Below are 17717 nucleotides of genomic sequence, written 5' to 3'. Positions count from 1 at the left end.
TGTTATCAGAAAGATTCATCCTTATTTTTCTTGTTATTATTACACAAAATTTCTAAATGCTGTACATAAAACAACTAAATATTTCTAGCCAAACTCAGAGATTAAAGATGCATTAAATGAAATACAGGCATAGGAGAGGAGTCAAAAGTGAAGTAATCCTGATTAATGTGTTGAGCAGCATTTTCAGAATAAGTCTCACCTAAATGTTACCCTTATTATTATCAAAACCAGATTCTCAGTAGATATTTTAAAGTCATGTTTTGTGCTTTGTTGTCATGGATTTTCTTTTTATAAAAGTAGCTTAAGGTCCCTTTGCTAAGAACATCCTAAGTTGGACTCCAGCAGAACTACACTACATCTCTAAAGGGGGAAGTGGGAGGGGTGTTAGATGTAAGAGGTTTTAAACCTGCATGTTGCCAGGAGCATCTGAAAGTCTAATCATGATGTGCTGTACATCCTTCCATTTCATGAGTCTATTTGTTCACACCTAATCAATGATGTAATTTTAAATAATCAGATTAGGACATTTTGCCTCAGGAACAGACACCAATTCAAAGAGTTACAGACACAGTAACACCAACAACAAGGATCAGTGATTTCTTATTCCTCGTTATGACAAAATTCAATTTAAAGTTTTCATATTTTATCATAAAAAGGAAATTAAGATAATCCTGATATGCGTATTTCACATCCATACATCTTCTGTGCTACCAAGAGAAAAAAAAGGCACAAATGAGAAAACAGTAATTTTATGAAGATGGGGAAGAGAACTGTATTATGTATTTTTGTTATAAGGGCACATTTATTACATATTTTAGATATCTGTGTATGCTTCTGTTTTCTAAATGCCCATTATGTTGTTAGCTAACCATGAAATAATGTCATAACATAAGCAAATGTTTATTCTTAAACCTTTATTCACCCATATCAATAAATCTGAGGAAGAGTTTTCCTGTGGAGAAAACTACACTGAAGAATAAATGGGTTCATGTGTTAATCTCTTTCTCCTTGAGTTTCAATTTAATAGATATATCTTTTTCTTCTAGGGTAAGCACATGGGATCTGACTAAAAATATTTTTATTTCACTGTTCACTGGAAATGCCAATGATTATGCCTGTGTGCACTACAAACATTTGGAATAATTATGTTCATTACAGTATACACATAAGTTTGAATTCATGTAACTGAACTGGTGGTATAGCCTTTTAAATAAATCAAAACTATGTTTATGTTAGGAAGGAAAAGGGGCTGCCTAACAGACACAAAAATATCTCCATATAAATTGATCATTAATAAATTTAAGCTGGTTATTAAAAGATGATGATTTAGAAGGGTGAGGTTCCCAAGCTGTTGTGCCATCATTGGGTGAAATTAAATCAAGTTCAATTTATTTCTGAAAGACATCAGAAACAGGTTATGCTTTTGATAGTGGGAGGGTGAAGTCGGTGAGCCAGGAGTTGTCCTCTTTGGTACCTCAGCAAGGTCAAAAGGGACACACTTTTGCATTAGAAGCAAAGAGTTACGATTCAGGGAAATAGCCAATGGTTTACCTCTGATTACAAAAAATGTTGTAGTAAAAATGGTTCATGAAGAGCGTGCTGAATACCTCTAAATCTGCCAACTGAAGTAACTAGATTGGTGGAAGAGGAGAAAATGCTGATGGAGGAGCAACAACCCGATTATCTCAACCAAACCAGGAAAGGAACAATTTAGGGAGGGATGTTTTTGTTTCAACAATTTTTTTTTTTTTTCTTCAGGTAAATTCCCTAAAGTTTTTTGTTTGGTTAGCATTTCATGTCTAACCTGCCTCTTAAGGATGTAATTCAAACCCATTAACACTCTTCCCTTGTTTTCTTACAAACAGTGGTTTTAGAAGCAGGTATGGCCTGGTTCAAAGACCTCTGAAAGCAAAGGACAAACTTGCATTAAGCTTTGGCAAAATCACCCTTTCTGTCATTACTGTTCTTGCAGCATAAGGTGAATAGTGTACTGACACATATTTTCATTTAACCACGGCTAGTTTTAGTGAACTTCCTACAACCTGAAGTCAAACTCTCCATGTATTTTTATATCTATACAGTCACGTTTCCTATATGCTTAAACATTTGAAAGATGCAATGAGGAAATATCACTAAGTTTGCAGTCCTGATATCCTCATCTTCTGATTCAGCATGACAGGAAGGAGTGAGTGTAAAAATGGTAATTTTGTTACATCTGTCACTGCCATAGCCAAAGGTATCAGATCACTGTAAATTTGCCCATCCGTGCGCACATAGTAAATTACTTCTCTTCATAGACCATTGTACATTTCCTGTAAGTATCCCTGGAAAACATTGCCTAGCTATAGGTTTTGAATTAATCAATCAACTTTTGTTTTTATAGCACCATTCTGGAAAATCCACTCATAGCACTTTCCGTAATAGAGATAAGAAAAACAAATCCATACTCTCCTTTTAAGTCCAAAGCATCTATCTTCTTGACTATGTTCGCTTAAGACATTTCAGCTGTGCAAGTACCATCAGCTTTATACTTTTAGGAACTCTTTAACAACAAAACAAACAGACACAGGAGGCAATAAAAGTATCCAAGTCACAAAAAAGAATGTGGAGTCAGCTGGAACTTTGATTTGACCCTACAAATAATGTCTTAATTTAATAATTTGAGAAAATTAGGAAATATTGTGAAATCATTTCTATAGGCCACAGTGTGGCTGCTGAAGGGCAGCTGTGGGATTATTCAGTTACCCATAGATATTGACAATGTGGATGTCTGCAACTGCGCTAGGATCTTTTCAAGGTCATGAACAATAAGAGGGTCTCTATGGCACCAGTCAACTCAATGGTTAAGGAACTCATGACTCGTAGCCTTCAAATGTCTGTTTCTCTCTTTCAACCATTAAAGGCGTTGAGCATGGTTAGCTCTGGTGCAGACATCCACAGAAACCTCATTCATTTACTAAATGAGTTTTGTCATGAACTATAGCCTGGCATCACAGTGAAGCTTCAGCTTCTATTTCTTATTAGAAAGAAATCTAATAAGAAACTCAGCAAATTCCACATCAGACCTGTGTAAAAAGATGTTAGCAGCATGAGTTTGTGTATTTAATAGTAGTGTGCAATGCCATTAGAGTTTTGGAAGAAGATAATGCCATGAAATTATGAAACAGAAGCTGTGTTCAACAAATTAGATAAGATTATGTAATTTTTTAGAAGAACTAAAATGTCAATACAATTATTACTTCCAAATATAAATAAGATGGAAATTTACACAAAGTTCACAAGGGTGCCTAAATTCATTCAAAAGCTAGTTCCTCAGTAAAATAAGGTACTAAATGGATTGATCATAAATTACATGCCAGGTTTTATCAGATGGTTCACTGACCCCTGTTCCCACAAGTCACCCAGGGAAAAGGATTAAGACGTGGTGAGCAGAGCTAGAGCCAATGCAGATGTACAACTGGGCAGCTACAGAAATACGCAGAGGGGCAAAATGAAGGAATTTCTCATATATGCAATACTCAAAGAGAGCAACATTTTGGGATCCAACTTGGAGTTCAAATCCTTAGAGAACTGGAGAGGAAGGCCTCTGAACTATAAAGTGAATTTTCTCCTTCTCTTCATCTCACTGCCTCCTTGGCTGTTTTGCAAAACTTGTTCCGGTCCTGAGTTGTGTCTAATTTGTCCTCCAAGCACCACACCCCTCATTGTTTTGTGTTCACTTTATTTTATTTTGCAAGTTTCCCTTGTGCCAATTAATTTGGGGGCCAATGATCCATCTGCCTTTCCTCTGTATGTTAGCACATTTACAGAGGAAAATTCAGTAGCCTCATACATGTGCAACATATGTTTTTCCAGGAAAAATTATATACTACAGAATAAGCATCTCTATTCTGAATGTTATAGAAAAGTGGATTTGATTAGTGCAAAAAATCAAAGAGTTACAAGGTCACTTATCTCGTGCTGTCAGGATGCACCTACACCTTTATTTGCACATTTGCTGACAAGCTCTTTCTTCCCCTGGCAGGCTTAAAACTTACTCCTTTCATCTGTTCTCAAGGTAAATGCAAGTCCAATATGCAAACAAAGGTCTGTTGAAACAGTCCTTCTCTCAGACCATGCTCTCCTGACCTGAATTTGCTCATTCAGTAGCAGTGAGATTCCAGTCATGTAACTGTACATAAAAAATTAATCATCTAGTGCTATCAGTGAAGCTACCTACAGTCTTTTAACAATACAGGGATTTTCTGACCATGAAAGGTGCTTTCCTTTCTTTGTGAAAAGTAGCACACACTCAAGGTGGACATGTCTCTGCAATTTTTTCTTTTCTGGGTAGACTCTAGGACATCAATGCTAGAGCATCAGAGACTGTTAATTTGTTCTGCTGTGCAGTCTTTCCCAAAACCACAAAACCCAAAGTCCCAGCCAGCCATGCCCAAAGAGAAGAGAGCAAGTTCCTCCCTGCCCTTCATGGCATCTGGAAATCATAGGGGCAAAATCCTACCTTTTCACTTTCTCCAACATTCCACAGAACATTAGTTTCCCACATAATTTCTTTAATTGGAGCAACAAGTAAGGATAATAACGGGTTGGTGACAAAGGCAGGCAAGAAGTTAATAATTTGGGCAAAATTCATTCTAGCTCCATCAGAGAGCCAGTAAACTCTTTGTGTGACTACCATAAGAACTATAATGAGGACTCCTATAAGGACTAAAGTAATGGCTTACCTCAGGAAAATGAAATTAATCCTTCAGAGCTCAATAAACTGTACAATTTGCTTTCAGTCACTCATGCATTTTCAGGAACTCCAACTCCAAGTTATGTGGAATAAAGGGGATTGCAAAGATGCCAGTATTTTAGTATGTGTGCAGAAAAACACCAAATACCTGCACAGATTTAAGTACACTGCAGTTACCCTTGTCACAATGAAGAAATAACCCATTTACTTTTGACTGAGCAAGGTGGGTTGACCTTGGCTGAATGCCAGGTGCCCACCAAAGCTACTCTATACATCCCATCTTCAGCTGGAAAGGGAAGAAAGAATATACTGAAATGTTTGTTGTCAATATAGGGACAGCAAGAGATCACTCACCAATTACTGCCATGGGTGAAACAGACAGGACCTTGGAAAATTTATGTATTGCAGATTGAATCAGGGAAGAAAAACAACCAAAACTGAAAATAGTTTCCCCCTACCCCTCCCTTCTTCCTAGGCTCAACTTCATTTACAATTTTCCCTCTGTCCTCCCCCTCAGCGTTGCAGGAGGATGGGGGATGGGAGCTGTGGCCAGTTCATCAGACATTTTCTCTGATAGTTCTTCCTTGTCAGGGAGTGGGGGGGACTTCTCACATTATTCCCCTGCTCCAGTGTGAGGTTCTTCTCACATGAGACCATTCTCTACAGACTTCTGCATCATAAGATTCTTCCCATGGGCTACAGTTCTTCATTAACTGCTCCAACATGGAGCACCACTTCTGTGGGGTGGAGTACTTTAGGAACAAAAGGCTCCAGCATGGGTCTCCTTCAGGGTCACAGGTCTGCCATTAAACCTGCTTAGCATCCCTCCATTGAAGAGAAAGCCAGGAGAGTGCCAGGAGCCTGCTCCAGCACAGTCTTCCCATGGGGACGGGCATCCTTCAGGTTCCCCTTGCTTCACCTTGGGGTCCTTCAGGGGTTACAGGTGGATATCTGCTTTACTCTGGATCTGCATGGGCTGCAAGGGGGCAGCCTGACTCACTATGGTCTGCACTACAGGCTGAAGGGGAAACTCTAGTGCCGGAGATTTTCTTCCCCCTCCTACACTGACCTTCAGGTCTCCAGCACTGTTTGTCTCACAGAGTCTCATTCCTCTCTTTGGCTGCAGTTTTTTTTCCATTTTTTTATCCACCTTTCTTCTTCTTCTTAAATATGTTATCCCAGAGGTGCTGCCACCATTGCTGTGGGCTCAGCCTTGGCCAGAAGTGGGTCTACCCTTGGATCTGGATGTCATTTGCTGTGTCTCACATGGGGGAAGCTTCTAACAGCTTCTCACAGAAGCCAACACCTGTAATTCCCCAGCCACCAAAACCTTGCCATACAAACCTGATAAAGTAATATAAAAGGTATGACAGCGTAATTGTGCAGCAAAATAACTTGTCATTGCAAGTACATTCTATTGACAGAAGAGAATTTTGGGTCAATTACCTGATTTCTCTAAGCTCTTAGCTATCCACTTTCCAGCCAGTAGGTATTGAACATTTGGTGATCTCTGATTTCTTACAGACTTCTTCTGCCATTCTGTTTGCTAGCCACTTACTGATGATTGTCCTGGGAATGCCCTGAGTTTCAGAACAGCAATGTGTTTTCTACTGCTTAAGGCTGTCAATAAATTTAACAGATCTAGCAAGAAAAACACATCCTTGTTCATGGGGCACAGTGAACATGAGGACTCATCAGATTGCCAGTGGGAGATTTAATAGTTTGGATTGCCCTGAAAAGAGGTGCTATTTCATACCTCTAGCCTTCACCTCACAGAAAGCTCATTACTGACATGCTTCATAGTACCTCAGTAGAATTTTGGTGTTTGAGCAGACTTTGTTCTTACAGAGACAAAAAAAACAACATTGAGAGGCTGCTCATCAATTATTTACCTTTGATGAAACATCAGTTCTTTGACATATATTGTAAATGTATCTCAATATCTTAGAATTATAGAGTCACAAGACAATTAAGGCTGAAAAAGACCTCTAAGATGGAATTTAACCATTAACCCAGCCCTGTCAAACCCACCACTTAACCATGTCTCCTAACATCACATCCACATGTTTTTGAACATTTCTGGGGACAGTGGTTACACCACTTCTCTGGGCAGTCTGTTCCAGTGCTTGACCATCCTTTCAAAAGAGATTTTTTTTTTCCCTAATATCCAATCTAAACCTCCCCTTGTGAAACTTGTGACCGTTTCCTGTTGAGGTTGTTATATGTGAGAAGACACTGACCCACACCTGGCTACAACCTTCTTCCAGGTCATTGTATATTGCAATAAAATACCTTATGAGTCAGCTTTTTTCCAAAATATATAGCCCCTCTTCCCTAGAGTAATCCCAGTAATCCTCACAAGTGCAGGGAATAGTCTTATCTATAAAAATATATGTGTGCACACACATGATGTTGAAAACATGTGCCTTCCATTCATCCTGCATCTTGAGGAAAGAGAAGCAACCATGGGAAATATCTCAATTTTCCAGTCTTCTCCAGAAGAAGCTGCTCAGCCCTGCTGATCTCACCTTGGTGTAGCTTTATCCTACATGAGGACACTGTGCCTGAAGTTGTAGACACCTTTTCCTGCTCTTTCCCATGGGATTCTTTGCTGCCAACAAGGAACACTGTAGTTTCTGGTTTCTGGGAATTGAAATCATCAAGCCCAAAAATTTTAACTATTTAGACCAATTGTGGCTTAGCTTTTCTTTAGTGTTCAGTATAGCATATAAACAATGATCAGAGACTCATTAATAAATAAAATTGATTAAATAAGAAAGAGAAGGAGGAGACTATGGAGGCTGAAGAGTAAATAAATGTCACAGCTGGTCTGTGGCTGAGCAATAAATTTGGCAATAAATAAGAAACCCAGCCCGGTTCGACAAGCCAGTCCCTGGGTGACAGAGGGGCCTCACCCAATTATGTTCTATCCTAAACTGCAGACATCTCACTGGTCAGAGGACTGGGAGGTGTTAAGTTGAGACCCATCAGCAGCTTAGACCAGGGTGTTTCAAACCCCCTGCCTAAAGTGAGTTTGAACAGTAAAACACTCTCTGTGATCACAAGGATCTCTGAGGTGTGTCCTCCCTGTCTCCAACCACTGATCCCACACAAACAGAAGGAAAAGGAGATTTATACTCTTCTCAGTCTATTGGGATTCATCACCAACTCCTGCAGGGTTGGTAGTTACCTTCAGTTCTTTCCCATTTATCTGGTTATTTGTAATTCCACCAAAAAAACTCCAGAAATTCTATTTCCAGATTGTACATGCTGACTTTTGAGGAGGGAGTTTAAAATTCATTACAGGCATAAAAACAAATCAAGCTGACAGAATGCTCAAATATACTGTGCTGCCCAAATTTATAATTGAAAAACCCTCTGCTGCATGAAATGAGTGAAATAGAGCAGATGAACCAGCAGACAAGCAGGAGACCAGAATTAAACAAATTTGTGTAAATAAATCCCACTTATTTATCAGATACCAGGAATTCATTTTCTCTGTATTTGGCCTCTCTGCCAGATAATGTGAGCAAATATTGGTTTGGATTGGAGGGTAGAGGGCATCCAGATTGGTTTTTTTTATTATTTATTAATTTTCTTTCAGGTAGATGATATCAAAGGCCTGTGTGAAGTTTTGGGAAGAAATGAAAGACTGAAAGGATGTGTCTGATTATGATTCATAATGCTGTGCGCTCAGTTCTCCTTTGGGATTCTCTAAATACTCTGTTTGGGAGCATGGTTTGCTTTTCAGATATGGACCACCTGATGAAAAGTAGATGTCTGGCTTTGCCTAAGCATCACTGTAAACATTACCAGAGTGGTTTGGTTGTGAAAATAATTACCTGAACATTGAACACTAGTTATATATCCAATTCTGGCACAGTTTAGAAAACAAGTACTAGCTTAGTTTTGATCACATAATTAAAGGTACATTTTTTTCTGTTTAGCAGTTGTGGATTAAACATTTAGTATTGCTGTCTCTTTAATATGACCTCTGAAACTCTTAGACTGAGATTTCCTGAAGTCCCAAAAATCCCCTTAATAGTAAATATATGGTAAACAGTTGAGCTGGCCAAACTGGTTGATTGTCCTTGGTGTCTATGTATGTCATGGTGGCAACTTTTAGGAAGAGGACTTGATTGGTAGAAGGAAGCCAGCCTTACCGTTTGGGCAGTGGTCCATGTAATTGTGAGCCATTTCTCATTGAATTTAATATGACTCCCACAAGCTGCAAGCCAAGCAATGCCAAACCACTATGGCCAAGAAGCCAATTGCAACAGGTAAGTCTGACAGTTCAGGGAGACTCTTTCCAGCCCTTCTACCTTGTTAGTAGCATGATTGAACTAATAGTGCCTTAGGATCAACCATTAAAATAAAGGAAGAAAGGTGGTTTACAGTTTTTTCCATTTATTTTCCTCCTAAAAGTATTTTGCCCAGACACTTTCCCTGGGATCCTACTAATTTGTCATTTTTGCTCACTATATTCACCAGTTTTTATAACACTGGGAGTCAAACAAATATTATATGCTTGGAAACAGATAACTAGATGAAAACAACTCTGGAAGGTAAAAAATATGAAAGAAATCTAATTAGAGTCTGTTTCTAAGCTCGTTGGCTCAGTGTAGTAAAGGTAGTTGTGAGAACAACCCATGAACAGTTATGTCTGTCTGCTGAAAGATGCTATTTCAGAAGAAAATTGGACATTAAAAATGTGGATAAGTCCTCAAGTTGAAAAGAGTTTTCTTCATCTTTTTTGAATTGATGACACACCAAGTGCTGTGCAGTGGAGACCTTTATTTGCTGGTGTTTAGCCATCAGAGGTAGCTTTGACATTAATATTTAAATACCAGAGATAACCACAAATGTTTTTCATTTTCTCTGGTCATCTTGCCAGGGAGATGACAAGAGTAAGTACCAGTGGTTAAGTTACCAAATTGTAATCATTCAGTGCTGACCATGTTTTTTTTTCTTCTGAGCTGAGTTTCTCCAAGTATACTTATAAAGTGATACTAACCTCAGAGAAATCTCAAAGCTTTCTGCTGTTAAAGGGTTAAATTTTGTGTCTGTTAAATTTCTGTCTGAGGCAGAAATTGATATTGAGGGAGAAAGAAGGAGGGACAAATGTTTGAATTATTTTAAATCTGGTATCATTTTCCTACTTGCAAAAGGCTCGTTTAATAACCCAAGAAAATGCTTTTTTCCCCCTGTAGATTCAGTCTCACTCAACAAATCTAAGCAGAGGATGGGACCTGAGGAAGTTCCACATTATCATTAACTGTGCTCCCTGGTGCCTTTCCCTAGTTCATCTCTCTACCCAACTTTTATAAATTATCTGTTTGGGAAATTACTTAATTGCCCATCTCCCAAGAGTTCCATGAGAACTATTTAATTAGTCTGGGAGGTGTTCTTGAAACTGTTCATTTATTTCATTTTATTTATATTATGTCTGATTAATAAGTGCTAGAAGTGAAAACTCCGTTCAAAGTCATTGAAATTATGTTGGGGTTTTCTTCTTTCTTACTTTTTTTGTTTTATTTCCATCAGGCTGGCCAGAAAGGGAGACAGTGACTGAGGAGCTCAGAGTTTGGAGAGAGAACCTTTTAATACTTATCAGTGCCTGCTTCAAGTCCCTAGTCAACCATTCCCTTGATTAAATGACAGAACAGGTCTATTTCCCAGTTCCAGAGCTAGATGATGATGATGGTAATTTCATTATATTTTCTCCATTGCTTTCAACTTGTCCTTTTAATTAAAATGTAAAGGAATGACAGATTCCCCTCTGCTCACTCTGACTTTAGTGAAAGTTCAACGTCCCAAGAGGGACTTGAACTCACATTATCACAGAGCAAAAGTTCAAAGCAGTAAAACAGGAGCCATTAAGGTGTCAAGCAAGTAAGCTAGCACTTACTAGGATCAATTTTCCACTTAGGCAGCCTTTGCCCAATTGTGCTAACTCCCACTGAATCTATACCCACTAATGGATCAAAGTTGAGAGGCTAGGAATTCTTAATTCATTCATTCCCAAAGCTCATTAATATAATATTACAATTGCACCCACTAGCTTTTCCATGAGAGGTAGGTCTTTACAGGCTTGCTAAAATACAGGTGGCTTTGGGTTTTCTTGTTTTTGTGTGGGCAGGACTTCTGACCCAGTATGAAAGCTTACTATCTTGATATTTCAAAGTGACTTGCAGATTGGTGATCATTATTTATTCAATAAATTTGCATGAATGTTCAATGAAATGCTAAGCTTCTTTAGTAGTAATAAAAACAAGGACAAGAAAGTGAGATATTCAGTAGCAAAAGGACTTTTTCTCATTGTCACATATTCTACTAAACTACTGCTGCAACTTCTGGATGAAGACAATCACAACTCAGTCATGAATTTGTCTTTCTACTCCTACCCAGATAAGCAAAGTCTTCAGAATGTAGGAACATTTTATATCTTCCTCTTGTTCTTTTAGAAATAATATTAAGATTATAAACATTAAGGAAAACTTTTGCTGAATGGCATGAGGACAATGAAAGCAATAACATTGAATTTATCAAGGTGTTTGAAAATAGTTACAATAGAAGATACCTCTCAGTTGTTCTTCTCTTCTCTTTTTTCATTGCTTGGTTTTAAGAGGTAGACTTAATGTATATTCTCACAGTTCATCCACTGTAATCTCCTAAACCTTGAAATTTGTTCATTGATGCAATTAAGTTGGAACAAAATCAGTAATTTGGTGGAGGTGCAACATCAGCAGCATCAGATTTCTAGATAAGGACTCTAAATCTCCTGGCTTTACCTATCCTCTTGAAGCATCTACCACTGACAGAAGTGAGAGACTCCCACGATGCTGCAGGGTTGAGAGTATATTACAACAAAATCTCTGATTTTGATATTATCTAGCAGCTGAATTTATCCCAAAGGGTGATGTAGAAACAAAGGTGTGCAAAATATACAACCTATATATATATATAGAAACTATGCTGCACAGTAAATAAAGGTAATTTTGCTATTGATCTGGTGTTCTTTAAAGATTTGATTAAGAAAGCTGAACAAACAACCCTTTTTTGAAAGATTTTTTAGCCTTGAGACAGAAGGCCCTGTTGTGTGGAAAATCAGTGTTTCCAAGCAGAAATCTATACATAAAACACATTTAGTTTTGTAATAGCTACAGACTTCTAGACTGTGAAATGCACAAAATCCAAAATTGCAAAATAGCTGCCTTTCAAAAACTGGGTGCTGAGGCAACATCTGCAGCAAAGCTTTTCTTTGTATATTAAAATACCAGATACACATTGTTGCACATTCTGAAATGAATTGCCTTGCTATGAAAAACAGAAAAAGTTTGAAAAAAAAAAATGTAAGAAGCTCTCTGAGCAGAACTACATTATTGAAAATGTCTTTGTAAATAATATGGATTGTAGAGCAAACGTTAGGAAGCCACAGTGATGTTACTCAGTCCTGCATGGATGTACAGGGGAGATAGTATGATTTAATTATTCACACAATATTTAAAAAAACCCTGATAGGCATGAACTTGATGTTCTGTAAACAACTGACAAAATAATGGAAGCGAGGGTTTGATCTGCATGCATTGCAATTGAATATCTCTCTATGCAATAATTCATAACATTCAGAGGTTAACTAAAGAGAACTTAACATCTTTCTGTTGTCAAGGTTGAGTTAATTTCTCATTATAAGCCATATTCTAACAATCCCACAAATATAATCAGTTGTAGGAGAAGCTGGTAGCAATCAGTACATTTAGGCTGCCTAATGCATTTCATTATGAGGTATTACAGTGACTGTTTCTTCCTCTGAGGAGCAGTAAGGCCATTGTCAATTAACTGTCACATTGTCATTTTTTACTTGATCACAAGGGATGTCTCTGTCATTTAGTGCACTAAATTAGAGACAAAGGATTTTGTTTGCGAGGAAAACCATTGAGTTGCTCACTTTTTCAGCCTCAATAACATTTTTATAACCTTGCTTATTTCCCTGTAAGTAACATTTAATGTCCACCGTTTTAATATCTATTATTCATTTATATAAAAATGTCAGTTTTTTTTCCTTTTAACCCAAAAGGCTGCTTCTTTCCTGACATTCTCCATTTTTCTGATACTACTCACTGTTCTCTTCTTACCATTTGACATTTTTTTCAAAACTGTGTAATAAAAAATGTCAAAGGAAATTTAAATCACAAAATCTATAAAGTTCTCTGTGAAAAGTCAAACTGAGAATCTAGTGGTGGCTGTGTCAATGCGTGGCATTATTTTCTCTGCAGTAGATGCTGAATTGACAATTGATAAATATCAGAATTCCATTTTAATCCTCCCTGTATGTCCTATTTGCTGTGGGTAGGTGATGAGGAATATTGTAAGCAAAATACACTAAGATGATCCAGGATGAAGTCTTTTTCATATCCTCATGGATGGCAGTCACTGTTGGGCTTTTCACATGCTAAGCAGGAGTTTATTATTTTATCTTCAAGATTTTTGCTCAATTTAAGTGTGGGCTGAGTGATTTGAAGGGAAAAAATGCACTGAAATACACCCACTGATGACTTCATAGAATCATAGAGCAGTTAGGGCCAGAAGGAACCCTAAAGTTCATCCAGTTCCAGCCCCTGGCCATGGGCAGGGACACCCTCCACCAGACCAGTTTGTTCAGAGCCCCACTTGGCCTGGCCTTGGGCCCTGCCAGGGATGGGGCATCCACCGCTTCTCTGGGCAACTCTCTGTAGTTCCATAAACAGAAAGGCAGAGACCATCCCAAGTCACCCTGGCTGGAGCATCAAACACTGCAGAACAGACTCTCACCTGGCTCATCCTGTGCATTTAATGATCAGTAAATGCTCTTAATATGCACAGCAACATTTTTGATGACCATTTTGCATTAAGTGGTATTTCTGCATTTTATTAAACAATTTCCACACAAATAATAATTCAATACTGTTATGAAGCAGAATCAAATGTTCGTATATAAAACAACACATATTTGTATGTATATCTTAAATTTTATTCCAGTTGATCAGCAAGTACATTTTTTTTCTGTTTTCTGGCAGCATGCTAATAAAACTAGTTTGTTTCAGATAAAGAAGTCTATCACCCTCAAGCTAGGGAGATTTCTTCTTTCTTTTTGTTTCAAGAAATGTCCTAGAGATAATCATCATAAAATTAAAGTCAGTACAGGTGGGTTCATCGTGCTGAGACAGTGGTGGAATATAATTAAAAAATATGTCTGTAGTTTTTATCTGTAAAATAATTCTGTAACATACACCACAAAGCTTAACAGTGTAATGATAGGAAGATGTGGAGACTGATAAGAAATTGGGTCTGAGGTTCACGGATGCTGCATTGTCTAGCTTTATCATTACTCATTGCATATTTATAGGCAACTTGACCAAATCCAAGGCACTATTTTGTATGCAAATAGAGATTATAACAGTCCATATCTGAAAAGATTAATCTCTTTTGCCAGAAATCGTTGTCTTAAAGTTTGATTAAATCATTTCAGATGGAGCTTTTGAAGGTCAGGACCCCCCTTCTCACACATACCTAATAAATACAGGACAATGGTCACGTTGTATAACCAAAGGGTCTCAGGATTAAATGTGTCCAATCTTTAAAAAACAGGGATTGTACCACGATTATTCAATTTATAGTCACTGTGGAAAACTAAGAAAATTAATGCAATTTAAACCATTGAAAACATCTTAGAAAACCCTACACTTGTTTTATTAATTGACAACTGAACCTGAAAAAGTCAATGTCAAGACAATTGGACTCAGCCTGAAATGAAAATATCTGTCACAGTGTTTTATCCTGACTATAAGTTCTGCTAATGGGTCTTTTCTCACAGACCCCACTGTCAACTACAGAACTGTGACTGGCTGCAAAGTTAGGGCAAATGTCAAGTTAAGCTCAGCAATGATCAGATACTGGATTCTGATAGGAAAACAGTTTGGGTTAAAATTAAAAATTTAAGATTTCTGGGCAGTTGGTTCAGCCTATGTGTGAGAGGCATTTTTCTTCCACAGAATCAATGAAATTGGAAAAGACTTCTGCAAACATCAAGTCCAACCTTTGAGTGAACACTACCATGTTATTTAGACCATGGCACTAAGTGCCATGTCCAGTGGTTCCTTGAAGACCCCCAGGGATGCTGACTATACAACCTCCCAGCTCTCTCAGCTGCTCTTCATCAGACTCATGCTACAGGCCTTTCCACACTCTGGGTGCATTCCAGAGCCTCAGTGTCTTTCTTGGATTGCGGGGCCTAGAGCTGGACACAGGATTCAAGGTGTGTCCTCACCAGTCCCATGGACAGGGGTCCTGCTGCTCTGGTCCTGCTGCCCACACCATTGCTGACACAGGCCAGAATGGCACTGGCCTTCTGAGCCACTGGAGCACTCTGCTGGCCTATGTGCAGCTGCTGTTCACCAGCACCCCCAGGTTCTTTTTCACTGGACAGCTTTGCAGCCACTCTTTCCCCAGACCACAGCACTGCTGTGACCCAGGCAGAATCTGGTGCTTGTCCTCATACAACTGGCCTTGGCCCATGGATGTGTCTGCAGAGCCTTCTGCCCTCCAGCTGATCAACACTCCCACCCAGCTTGGTGTCACTGGCCAGCTTTCTGAGGGAACACATGATCCTCTCATTCAGATCACCACTAAAGACATTAAAAAGGATTGGGCCTAACACTGATGCCTAGGGGACACTCCCAGTTTCTGAGCACCAGCTGGATGTGGCACCATTCACCCAGCCTGGGCCCAGACACAAGCCACTTTTTAACCCAGAGAAGAGTGCATCTGTCCAAGCCATGGGCTGCCAGCTTTTCCAGGAAAAAGCTGTGGAAAACATTATGAAAGGCTTTGCTGAAGTCCAGGTAGACACTATTCACAGCCTTTCCCCCATGCACTGGAAGGTCACCTAGTCATAAAAGATCAGGTTGATTGGGGAGGACCTGCCTTTTCTAAACTCACACTGATTGGACCTGATCCCTCAGGTTGTCTTCATGTGCCTCTGTATGTGCCACATGATCACACTCAAGATGATTTTTCCTTGAAAATTTTTAAAAGGGCAGTATTAAAGCTCATCCAAGGTGTTTTTTCTTAGTGCTGTGGTGCATTAAAACCTAAATCCTGCCCAAATATGGGTCTAACAGGAGACAACACAGCTAGAAATCTGGCTATCTTAGGCTGTAGCTAATGAAGGAAACACATGGTTTCATGGTTTGTGGAGTCTGTGATGCTCAGAAGTTTCACCTCATTTACCTGCAGAGGTTTACAGTGTAGGTGCTGAAATGAAATGTCCTCATTCCTCCATAGAGACAAAAATAATCGCTTCAGGGCACCATTCATCTAACCTAGTGCAGATATGCAGAGAGATGTGAACCATGCTCCAAAATTATTTGGTTTTCTTCAGAGGCTAAAGTACCCCTGGATGGCTAGCTTGGATGTCAAGTTCTCCATTGTAAATGCCAGACTTAGATGAGAATACTCTTATCCCAGTCTTCATAAATTTCACAACATATAGAAATAGTGGTTTTTTGCATTATAATCAGGTAGTTAAATAAAAAGTGCCTAGGAAAAATTTGTATTTCCATTGATTTCACGCTTCTTCTTTTTGTAAATAAAACTTTACTTAAGTATGTATTGTTAAAAGCAAACTATAGAAAACAAAGTTACAACTTGAGGGAATATTTCAAATATTTACAATTTAGATGGCAGATATGTTCCCAACAAAATTGTTTGCATATTTTCAGCATAGTTGAAAGGGAAAGCCTAGTAGGGGATCATTCTGGCTTTTTATTTATATCACAGTACTTCAGCAGCCTCCCCAGTGTCTTCCCTTTTTATTTATGCAACACCTGCCTGTAGTTTCTTTCTGAAATTTTGTCACTACAATTTGTTGTCTCAGATTTTCTTTTTATCACATTCTTCTTCTCAATACATTTACAAAGCACACCTCAAAATAGTTTTTCACTGGTTTTCTCTTGTCCTTCTGCTATTTTTTTCAATTTTTTTTTCCCTATAATTTGGGTCACTAAGATGTATATTATGATCTTGAAAAGCATTTCAAGACACAATTTGTCTAAAAAATATTCTGCTACATGGAACATAATGACAGTACTGTATAATATTACTGTTAATAATTAACTTGTAAGTACTTCTGAGCTTTTTGGATGTTTTCAAGTTTGGCAGAGCAATAACACCTTCAGGTTGTTCATTGATTACATTTCTCATAGGAACAGAAAAAGGATTCAGAGGAGACACATAACCTCTGTTTTATAGAGATGTTTTATAATTTAGCATTTAATACCTTTCAAGAAATTGGAAGGTATTAAATTCATTTTTACCTAATCTGTTCGGTAGCTAAGGATTTTGGCAAACCTAATCATTCTTGCATCCAACACATTCAAGAGAAACTGCTTACCTGTGATGAGGTCCTGTTCCTTAGCTGCTTGGTGTGGAAAACTAACATTCAGAACAAGAGAGGGCAAGAGGCAATGCAAAACCTTAAGTCAATTTTTGGGATGGTTTATGACCAAACTTAGGGATGAACACACCTAAATTAGGCACCTTCTCCTTCCTGTGTCTCTATCTTTTTTAGCTGTAGTTTAAACTCCTTGTAGTAACCTCAGGCTGATTTAGGCTGACATTTGCATGTCAATGTGAATGAATTTCCTGGAAGGGTTCCAAGACTGACCAGGCCATGCATGGTAGAAAGAAGCCCCAGATGCAAAGCTGACCTGAGGTGCTCAGCCCATTTCAGTGCATTTTAGCAAGATGTGGAGGAAATAACTGAAGAATGGGGTGTCTGAATACAGACAGCACTCTGAGAATCTCACTCTATTGCTGCCAGAAGCAAACTGACTCACTGAGCGCTGTGTCAGCTCTCCATACGTGCAGTGCTATTTCACGTGTCTTTGAAGGGTTTTGCAGAAGGTCTGAGGAGCCAGCGAAGCATGAAGAGAAAGAGCATCTC

At 38.5% G+C, this 17717-nt stretch overlaps 1 protein-coding gene across 14 annotated transcripts in view; it reads left to right on the top strand.

Moving 5' to 3' along the window:
- TENM4 (teneurin transmembrane protein 4) overlaps nt 1–17717 on the top strand; it is a 1564491-nt gene that overhangs the window by 648972 nt on the left and 897802 nt on the right. The window lies entirely within an intron of this gene.

The sequence above is a fragment of the Zonotrichia albicollis genome, chromosome 2, assembly GCF_047830755.1.
Source record: "Zonotrichia albicollis isolate bZonAlb1 chromosome 2, bZonAlb1.hap1, whole genome shotgun sequence".
NCBI lineage: Eukaryota > Metazoa > Chordata > Aves > Passeriformes > Passerellidae > Zonotrichia > Zonotrichia albicollis.
This window is presented reverse-complemented; position numbering and strand designations above follow the sequence as displayed.